The sequence below is a fragment of the Octopus bimaculoides genome, chromosome 4 (genome assembly GCF_001194135.2).
Source record: "Octopus bimaculoides isolate UCB-OBI-ISO-001 chromosome 4, ASM119413v2, whole genome shotgun sequence".
In the NCBI taxonomy this organism is placed as follows: domain Eukaryota; kingdom Metazoa; phylum Mollusca; class Cephalopoda; order Octopoda; family Octopodidae; genus Octopus; species Octopus bimaculoides.
The window spans coordinates 45,811,182-45,820,527 of NC_068984.1; the positions used below are offsets into that span (position 1 = coordinate 45,811,182).

At 36.7% G+C, this 9,346-nt stretch overlaps 1 protein-coding gene across 2 annotated transcripts in view; it reads right to left on the minus strand.

Moving 5' to 3' along the window:
- LOC106884508 (potassium voltage-gated channel subfamily KQT member 1) overlaps positions 1-9,346 on the minus strand; it is a 717,249-nt gene that overhangs the window by 229,990 nt on the left and 477,913 nt on the right. The gene's annotated exons all lie outside the window — the stretch shown is intronic.

Genomic DNA, 9,346 nt, shown 5'->3' on the forward strand with positions numbered 1-9,346 from the left:
AGAGAGAGAGAGAGAGAGAGAGAGAGAGAGAGAGAGAGAGAGAGAGAGAGAGAGAGAGAAACTGGCTGCTGCTACGTAATCTTAAGCTGAATGAATTAATGAAGTTCATAAACGTGGTAAATTTGATATAATCTCATCTAATGATTGAAAGATTATTCAAATAATTCTGTTAAGGACATCAATGAAGACCAGCTACGTGAAGCTGATCCTTTCTATCCATGTGTGATGACTATGAAAAGGCACCTCCCAATAAAGGGGGTATCGGCCTGTTCGACTTTGCAAGAGATCATGAGGACTTTCACTTCGGAAAATTCAGTGATCCCCAAGCCTTGATTATATCTTGCAGATGGTTTTCGGAAATCCATGAAATATCTCTCGCGGATTACAATAACATATTTTCTCATTAAATTGAATTGTTTTTGGAAGTTCAAGGTCATGGGAAATAAAATTCAGCTCACGTGTATCAGAAAATGTCATACATTATAAAATACCTATGTACACACATAGGCGCAGGGGTGGCTGTGTGGTAAGTAGCTTGCCTACCAGCCACATGGTTCCGGGTTCAGTCCCACTGCGTGGCATCTTGGGCAAGTGTCTTCTACTATAGCCTCGGGCCGACCAAAGCCTTGTGTGGATTTGGTAGACGGAAACTGAAAGAAACCCGTCGTATATATGTATATATATATATATATATGTGTGTGTGTGTGTGTGTGTGTGTGTGTGTGTGTGTTTGTGCCTGTGTTTGTCCCCCTAGCATTGACAACTGATGCTGGTGTGTTTATGTCCCCGTAACTTAGCGGTTCGGCAAAAGAGACCGATAGAATAAATACTAGGCTTACAAAGAATAAGTCCTGGGGTCGATATGCTCGACTAAAGGCGGTGCTCCAGCATGGCCGCAGTCAAATGACTGAAACTAATAAAAGAGTAAAAGAGTAACTACAGAACATCTCTCCAGATTACATGATAATATGAGCTACAGATTAGCTGATCTGATCAATCCAGATAGGCAAGATGACCGTCTCTTGCTAATGGTCATGAAAAATGAAGATTGTAAAGCTCATCCATTCTTCAAAATAAAATATAAATATATTGAACAAAACATACTTCACATGACTATATCGCCCAAATTGTCGCTAAATATAAATTCATTCAGCTGGTAACTTGTCTTCCTTAACAACATACTTACTTGAATCTGCCTTTGGTGCTGTTATGTATATGTTGATTAAAAACAGCGACGTCGTAATTTTTGTGAGCATAGTGAACTTCAAGCAAAACTAACAAAATTTACTTTACAAATTTCTTCTCTAATTTCTCTACTCGTAAGCCCAAATGGTTACTAAATCAAATAGAAGTTTTGTATTACGAGAATTTCGTCATTATCTTCATTTTCTTTCTTTTAAAAACACTTCATAAAGTGCTTTCGACCTTTTCAGTAAAATATTTGAACATTAAATCAAGCGAAAATTTTATTATCCGTTAAAATAAGGATGTCTTTTTTTTTTACTTTGATTGCAATTAGTAAAGGAATTGAGTTTAATAAATTGCTTCAATAATTGCCACTGTAAAAGTACAATAGCGAAAATATTATTTGATAGCAAATCCAAATTGAGGAAAAAACACAAAAAAACTTAGGATTTCAAGGGAGAATGTGATCTGAGACTCTGAGAAGCTCTGATGTCGATGCTGTCTCTTGCTGCTTGCTATTGTTCATGTTAGTCCACGGATAATTATTAATGTAGTGGACTAATCCGAAATGGCACAAGCATTCAAATACTCTACTGGAGTGTTATGGTGTTTATTTGGTTAAGATAACAAGACTGAATCAAAAGTCCTTTCGGATTTTCACTGCCAATGAACGTGTGACAAAAGTCTGGTTCAGATGTTTCAAGGAAGGATACCAGCCTCGAAGACAAACCAATATCTCATTTCAACCATCTACCTCAGTATGATAGAAGCTGCGAATCGAACTTATTAAAGAAGACCATAAATATTTTGCTGCTACTTCAAAGCAAGCAGGTTGCATGACCGTGTTTCAGGTAGATGTGTGAAATGAGCAACTGCAGAGTGTTCCAGGTTGAGTCAAAACTTATTTAACTAAGTGTTCTTGCTTTACCATTGCCTTATGTTGGATAATATCCTATGAGTGGAATTTGATAGACAGAATCTACGCGAAAGTCCGTCGTATACACACGTTTTAACACAAAGGAGAAGTGTAGTTAAGCATATACATACATACATGCATACATACATACATACATACATACACACAGATACGCATACATACATATGTATGTACATACGTATACATATACGTGTGTGTATGTACATAAGTGCATGTTTATATATATATGGATGTATGTGTTTATCTTTGGTTGACGTATATCAGTGAGAATGTAAAGGGCGGATCGCTGCGAGGAGGGTACTAAAATAAGAAACAATAATAAAAAAACAGCAACAGTGCTTTCAAACGGAGTTCTTTACTTAAGTTTACGACATTTCCTCGTTGCATTATGTTACTTCATTGTGTTGAGCCATTGACAGGTTCATTGAAATTCTGATACCTACGAAACTATTCTTAAAAATAGAATAGTTACACAAATTATGTAGTCTCAAATATAGAAACGACTACATTAGATAATATAGTCTCAGATAGCCAAATTATCATGGGGTAACTCGACCAAGGTTCACCTGGGGTTAAGCAGCAAAAATACCAACACCTTCATCAACAACCATGTGTTAATAACAACTTCATCAACAAGGTGGCGAGCTGGCAGAAACGCTAGCACGCCGCGAGAAATGCTTTGCGGTATTTCGTCTGCTTTTGCGTTCTGAGTTCAAATTCTGTTGAGGTCGACTTTGCCTTTCATCCTTTCGAGGTCGATAAATTAAGTACCAGTTGCGTAGTGGAGTAGATTTAATCGACTGGCCTACTCCCCCCCCCCAAATTTCGGTCCTTGTGCCTATAGCAGAAACGAATAACAACTTCACTTAAGTTTTCTCTTTAGACCAAAATCTACAAAGATTAAAGAAAGAACATTAAAGGGGTAAGATTGCAGAATTGAGTGTTTCTTTAATTTGCAGTCCTTCATTCAACTCTTCATACTGGTATAGTTTGGTGAAGTAAGAAAATCATCCACTTGAAGTACTTTTGTTAGACTACACGAACTTTTTAGAGGTGTCCCACTGGATTTGCTATCACATTCAACGTTTACTACTGTCTCATTACTGTTTACTCATGCTAGTTATTGCAACCATCTATTTTCTTCTGCGCTTCAATCACATACTCTCATTTCACATTTCATCTAATACTTGAAGTTATTTATTGACAGATAGTAATTCTTTAGTGACTTCATTTCCGCTGTTCCATCTACTTTACCAACATTTCCTTCACCACATACGCTGTTTTGCCATCTCAATAATTTTTCATTATTACTCGTTTAACTTTCTTTTTAGCAACTGGCTCACACAAGAATGTACTCTACCTACCAAATCCCAAACCGCTGCCTGCCGCCACCGCCACAGTAGCAGCAGTAGCAGTAACAACAACATATTTACAATAACCCCAGCAGCAGCAACAACTCAAGTTTTAAGAGCAGCTACAACACTAGCAAAACCTACAAACCCAACAAAAGCGTATAAAAAAAAGAAGAAAAAAAATCTCAAAATGTAGTCGCAGTCGCCAACTCTATCGCCACTCTCTAGAACTTCGTAACTATCGGTACTAAGCCAAACACAGCACTTGTCAAACCTATACCGAAATCAGTCACAGCAAAGCACAAAACAAAACAATTCAAAACAAAAACAGAATCAAGAACACCAAAAACAAAAATATAACAAAAGAACACATAAAATACACCACACGAAAAAGGAAATGTAATAAAACAACCAATGGCTGCCAAATCTAATCTCACACTTTCCCTTCCATAAACCAGAGAATTGTAGAATAACTCAACAGCAGTCATCCCAAACCCTCTTCCCATAGAATGCCATGATTAACAATCAAACCAACCCCTCAAGCACCGTTGCTTGACTGGTTACTATTGATTACCAGCCAATGAAAGAAATGGGATCAATAATTTTTTTCGTATCAGGTGGGCTGCAGTGGAAGGCATGATAAAGTACTAAACTAAAATGTTTTTTTCACTGTATGTAGTTTTAGTACCAATCTGTACGCTCTACGTTCCAATTCCAACCGAGAATTATTTTATTGTTCATCTTAAACAGCAGGTGTTATATCGTTCTGCGAATGAATTTATTCAACAGAACTTACTCCATTACGAAATTGGTTTTCTGGTCGCATTAAAAAGTTGAAAAAATTATGTAGTTGTGGTGGATGGTCAGTTGACATGACAAGTATGATATAACACTGGTCGAAAGTTATTGCAAGATTTAGCGTTGCATTCTTATATCACACGTTCAATTTCTACCGAGATCGATGTTGTTTTGCTTCGCTCTTCTTTCTACGATTAAAATAAATATCAGTCATACTGATTCAGTTTATAATAACAAAGTACGAAATCAATAATTCAGCTATAGATAAGTACATATGGTAATGTAGGGAGAAAGGCGAAGTAACGTCGTTACCCAGTTTCAACCACCATCATCATCATCGTTCAACATACACTTTTACCATGTTTGCATATGTCACACGAAATTCACCGAGGCAGATTTTCTTCGGTCGGGTGCCTTTCCTGCAGTCAACCCTCACCAGTTTCCAAGCAAGGTAATATTTTCACAGAGGAAATGAAACGAATAACATAACTTGTATGATGGAGATACTCGTTTACAATCACCACATGGTGTCAGGACAGCGGTATACACCCCCCCCCCCAACACACACTGGGTTTCTTTCAGTTTTCATCTACCAAATCCACTCACAAGGCTTTAGTCAATCCTGGATTATAGTGGAAGTTGCTCGCCCAAAGTGCCGCGCAGAGGGGATTGAACCTGAAACTACATGGTTTCGAAGAAAGCTATTCAAATGCACAGCCACACCTACGGCTCGGCTTGAACTAATTTTTCTTCACTTATTTAATGATATTTTGGGTAGAAGATTAAACGTCACATAATCTCACAGCTCGTTCTATTAAAATTATAAAGCATTTGTGTGGAGCACAAAAGAAAACGAACATTTATGAATAATGAAATTTGGTAGGATGTAATAGTACGTGGAAGCAACAAATGCTTTATAGCTTTAGTTTCAATTCCCAACGTTTAATATTCTGTCCCGTGTTGGGATTTCGTGTATGTATGTATGTATGTACTCATCTATATACATAAATATACATATACATATATGGTTATACAAGTTACTTAGTACTCAGTTGCTGTATAAACTACAACACCGCCGCTAATGTGTTAATACTACACGAAACGACTACCGAGTCACTAACCTGTGACAACACCTCACCTTACAACATATGAACAAATACAATGAAGTAATGTTGCTGAATGAAACTATGCAGAGGCTTGTTTTGTAGTGGCGACAACTCCCTTCTAACATCCTGTCTGAGAACGTAAACCTGCGAAGGAAAAAACCTGAAGTCGCTTAGCGCAGCATCAGTAACATGTGACCTGTGCTGGTTAACAGAGGCATGACATCTAAAAGCCGTTTCGAATCACGTTACACTTATCTAGATATCTAATGGGATGGGTTCGTTCTACGATCTCACGAAACAGTTGGCTATATGGAATCGTCAGCCTAATTCGTTTTGACTACATACACACACGCATATATATATATATATATATATATATATATATATATATATATATATATATGTAAGCAATTTTTATCGCCACCTAAACGATAAGAACAGGTAACTGCGATTTAAATCTCAGGAGGATGCCTCCTCCAACTGGTTATTCAGTGTGCTTCGCACTCGATAGATATTGTAAGCAGGGAGAGAACTCCCTATTATTCTAGCTCGGAGACCATCATATTACGTGATTTCGATCTTATTTGATCATCCTCAGTGATGGATAGTCGTCTGCTAGACACAGCGGCACTCTACCCTATATAAAAAGAGTGTCACATAGTCACTGGTGCGTACATTGTGTGTGCATATATATCTATATCTCTCTCTATATATATAATCAAGTAAAGGTAATAAACCTCATTAAGGTTTTATAGCCGTTATCTCAGCATGTATTTCTAATCGGTATATCTTTACTATCTCTGAAGAGATTCATCTTACAATGATTTTAATTTTATAAGTTAATTACCTAAATATTTCTGAATCGAAACAGCTGTCAGAGATGTTGTCATATTTTATAATTAATAAATGATTTTATTAATTGCCTCTCCATTTTCACTTTATTCTTTATACACACACACACACACACACACACACACACACACACACACACACACACACACACACACGCACACACTCGTTTGTATGTATATGTATACACACATGTACATATGTATATACAAGATGAAATAAAAATGAAATACAACAGAATAGCTAAACCGATCCTGTTGATAGTCTTCGCCTTGCATTGTTAATCGTTATAAGTAATTCATTTTGAAAAACGTTCGAAGTGCTGCTTCTCGTGTCACGTGTCTAGTATTAAATAAACGATAAAGAAACGTAAGCTTAAAATATATTAAAGTGTGGGATACATTTGCATACCTAGTCAATACCTGAAGCAGTGTATTCCGACTAACACTTGCCAAATATCATTTTCCAGTCTTTAATTATCTAAAATCCTCCGATGAATTTATAGAATCTCGGCCAACATTGCAAACATTCTTATAGCTTATTTTGGAAATTAAAATATACTCTGTTAAGCAATGCATAATAACGGGATGAGCTACGAAGTCTATGGGCTCAAATTCATTTCATTCATGTCACTAATCAAACCAACACCCCTGCCTCTCATTTCTCTCTCTATGTAACCCTCTCCCTCATATTGTCTTTTATATTACTGGCATGTAAAGGGACAGACAGAATTTAAGTGCTTTACAGGAAGCTTAGAATATCATCGATATTCAGACAGGAATATATAACGCAATATATATCACACTAGAACGCAGCGCTTGCAGTTTTACTAGATAAAGTAACGGCTATATCTTTTAATGAAGGAAACGCAGCTGTACATAAAGCAATAGATATATTTTTTAATAAAGATAGCACAGCAGTAGATTCCTGGTGAGATTTACAAACAGGCATGGTGTTTAGGAAAATACATAACACTAGGAAGTAACAGACGAGAAATTACAACACATGAGCTACTATAAAACTTGTATCTCTACTCAGCCATCAGGTTCTTCCTTCTTTCCTATTCTCTCTCTCTCTCTCTCTCTCTCTCTCTCTCTGTCTCTGTCTCTGTCTCTCTCTCTCTCTCTCTCTCTCTCTCTCTCTCTATATATATATATATATATATATGCAAGGATGTATGTATGAACAAAATTTAGGTTAGTTAAAATATGTTCGTGACATATTTCAACTGCTAACAGGCAAATTCACGGCAGTTACTGTGCAGAGAATATTTCTCTTATCGTAAAAATGCATGCATGTATGTATGTATGTATGTATGTATGTATGTATGTATGTATGCTGTGCGTATGTAATGATATATGTAAATGTAAGAGCCAAAGATCCAGTTGTAGGAAGTTAGTAAGCTTCGAGCAGTCCCTAAAGGTTTAAAAAAACAACTTTCAGGAACAATAGTAGCTTATTGCCGTAGAAGGTTGTAAATGTTTTCCATCTCAAAATTCGATGTTATTTTACAGTTTGCCGTTAGCAACTAGGGTTGCTATGTATGGGAATAAAAATCTAGTTAAACGGAATGGAGCAGGTAAGATCCAGGAAACATTAGGTAGAAACGAACAACATTGCTTGTATGATGGTGATATTCGTTTGCAATCACCTTACAATCACTGTCCATCTTTCTTTTCCCGACGTGACCATCTTTTTTTTTCCTACACGACCTTCTAGGGATAGGACGCCTTCTATCTCCCTCTTCTATCTTTTCTCCTTTCAAAGAAAATATTTCTTCCAGCGTTCACTATTTTCCCCTTTGTTCTGATCTAACGACCGTCAATGTTTGTTTTTATTCGGTTTCCTTGTTTGTCTCCACTGTCCTGTTTTTGTTCCCAACTTTGACCCTCCATCAAATCCCAAATTTATTTTGGAAGTTATGGGAGCAACCGTCTTCGAAGACTCATATTGTCGTTGAATGCTCGAAATGAGGAGCCGATAACTGATGAAGGGTCGTTCTTTGTGTTACTTGTCCTGCTTTCAATCTTTTTTCTCTCGTTGTTTGCGTATTTAACTCGTTTGTTTTCGTACTCCATTTTTTTTACAGTTGGTGACGCCCTGTACCCATATATATATATATATATACGATAAGGTTCTTTTGCCACTATAACATGGCTATTCTATTATCTCATTTTATTTAGCATATATCTATCTATCTATCTATCTATCTATCTATCTATCTCTCTCTCTCTATATATATATGTATATATGTATGTATGTATATATATATTTACATATATATATGTATAAACATATATACAGTCAAGTGATTGTCTGCCCTTGGGTAGGTCCTTCTCTAGCATTTACCACACGATTTGGGAAGGCTCCTACCCTCCCTTGCTTCCAATAAATATACTACTGGAAGTACATCCATCCATGACTAGTGGTTTCCCCTTGCCTTCTCTACGAAGGTGAGATTTGAACTCGACTTAGAGAGCTGTAAGGTATACCGTAAAGCATCTCTGCCGATGCACCAACGATACTGCCAATCTCTCATGTCCACATGTGGGTAAATATTTGCTACGCTTTTGGTCCCCCCGAGTTTACTGATAGGACTTGCTTTCTATATTGTGTCTATGTATAAGCTTTTTATCTCTCTATACTTTTTACATAGATTTCTTATATATTTAAAAAAATTTTTTTACATATTTATAGAGATAATGTCTTGTATATTTTTCACACATAATATTTTTTCTGTATTCTCCCCTCCATACTGCTTTTTTCCTGTGCGTCTATAGACGCGTACATGGAACCTTATGTGCGCGCTTGTGGATGTGTGCGTGTGTGTGGGTACGTGCGTATATAGTTGTATGTGCGTGCATGCGAGAATATGCGCATATAGGCGTGTTTTGCCCTTATAGCATTTTCACATTTTTTTCTGTATTTTGCTTTTAGCACTTTCTTTTTTATTTCTTCTTCTTGAACATGTGCGTATTTTGACGTGCATATGGACCTTTTTTTGTGTGCGTGTGTATGGGTGCGAGTGTGTTGCGCGCGTGTGTGTATGTGTGTTTATGCGGCTACACCCGTGTGTGCGGGTATATATAAATATATATACATATATATACATATATATA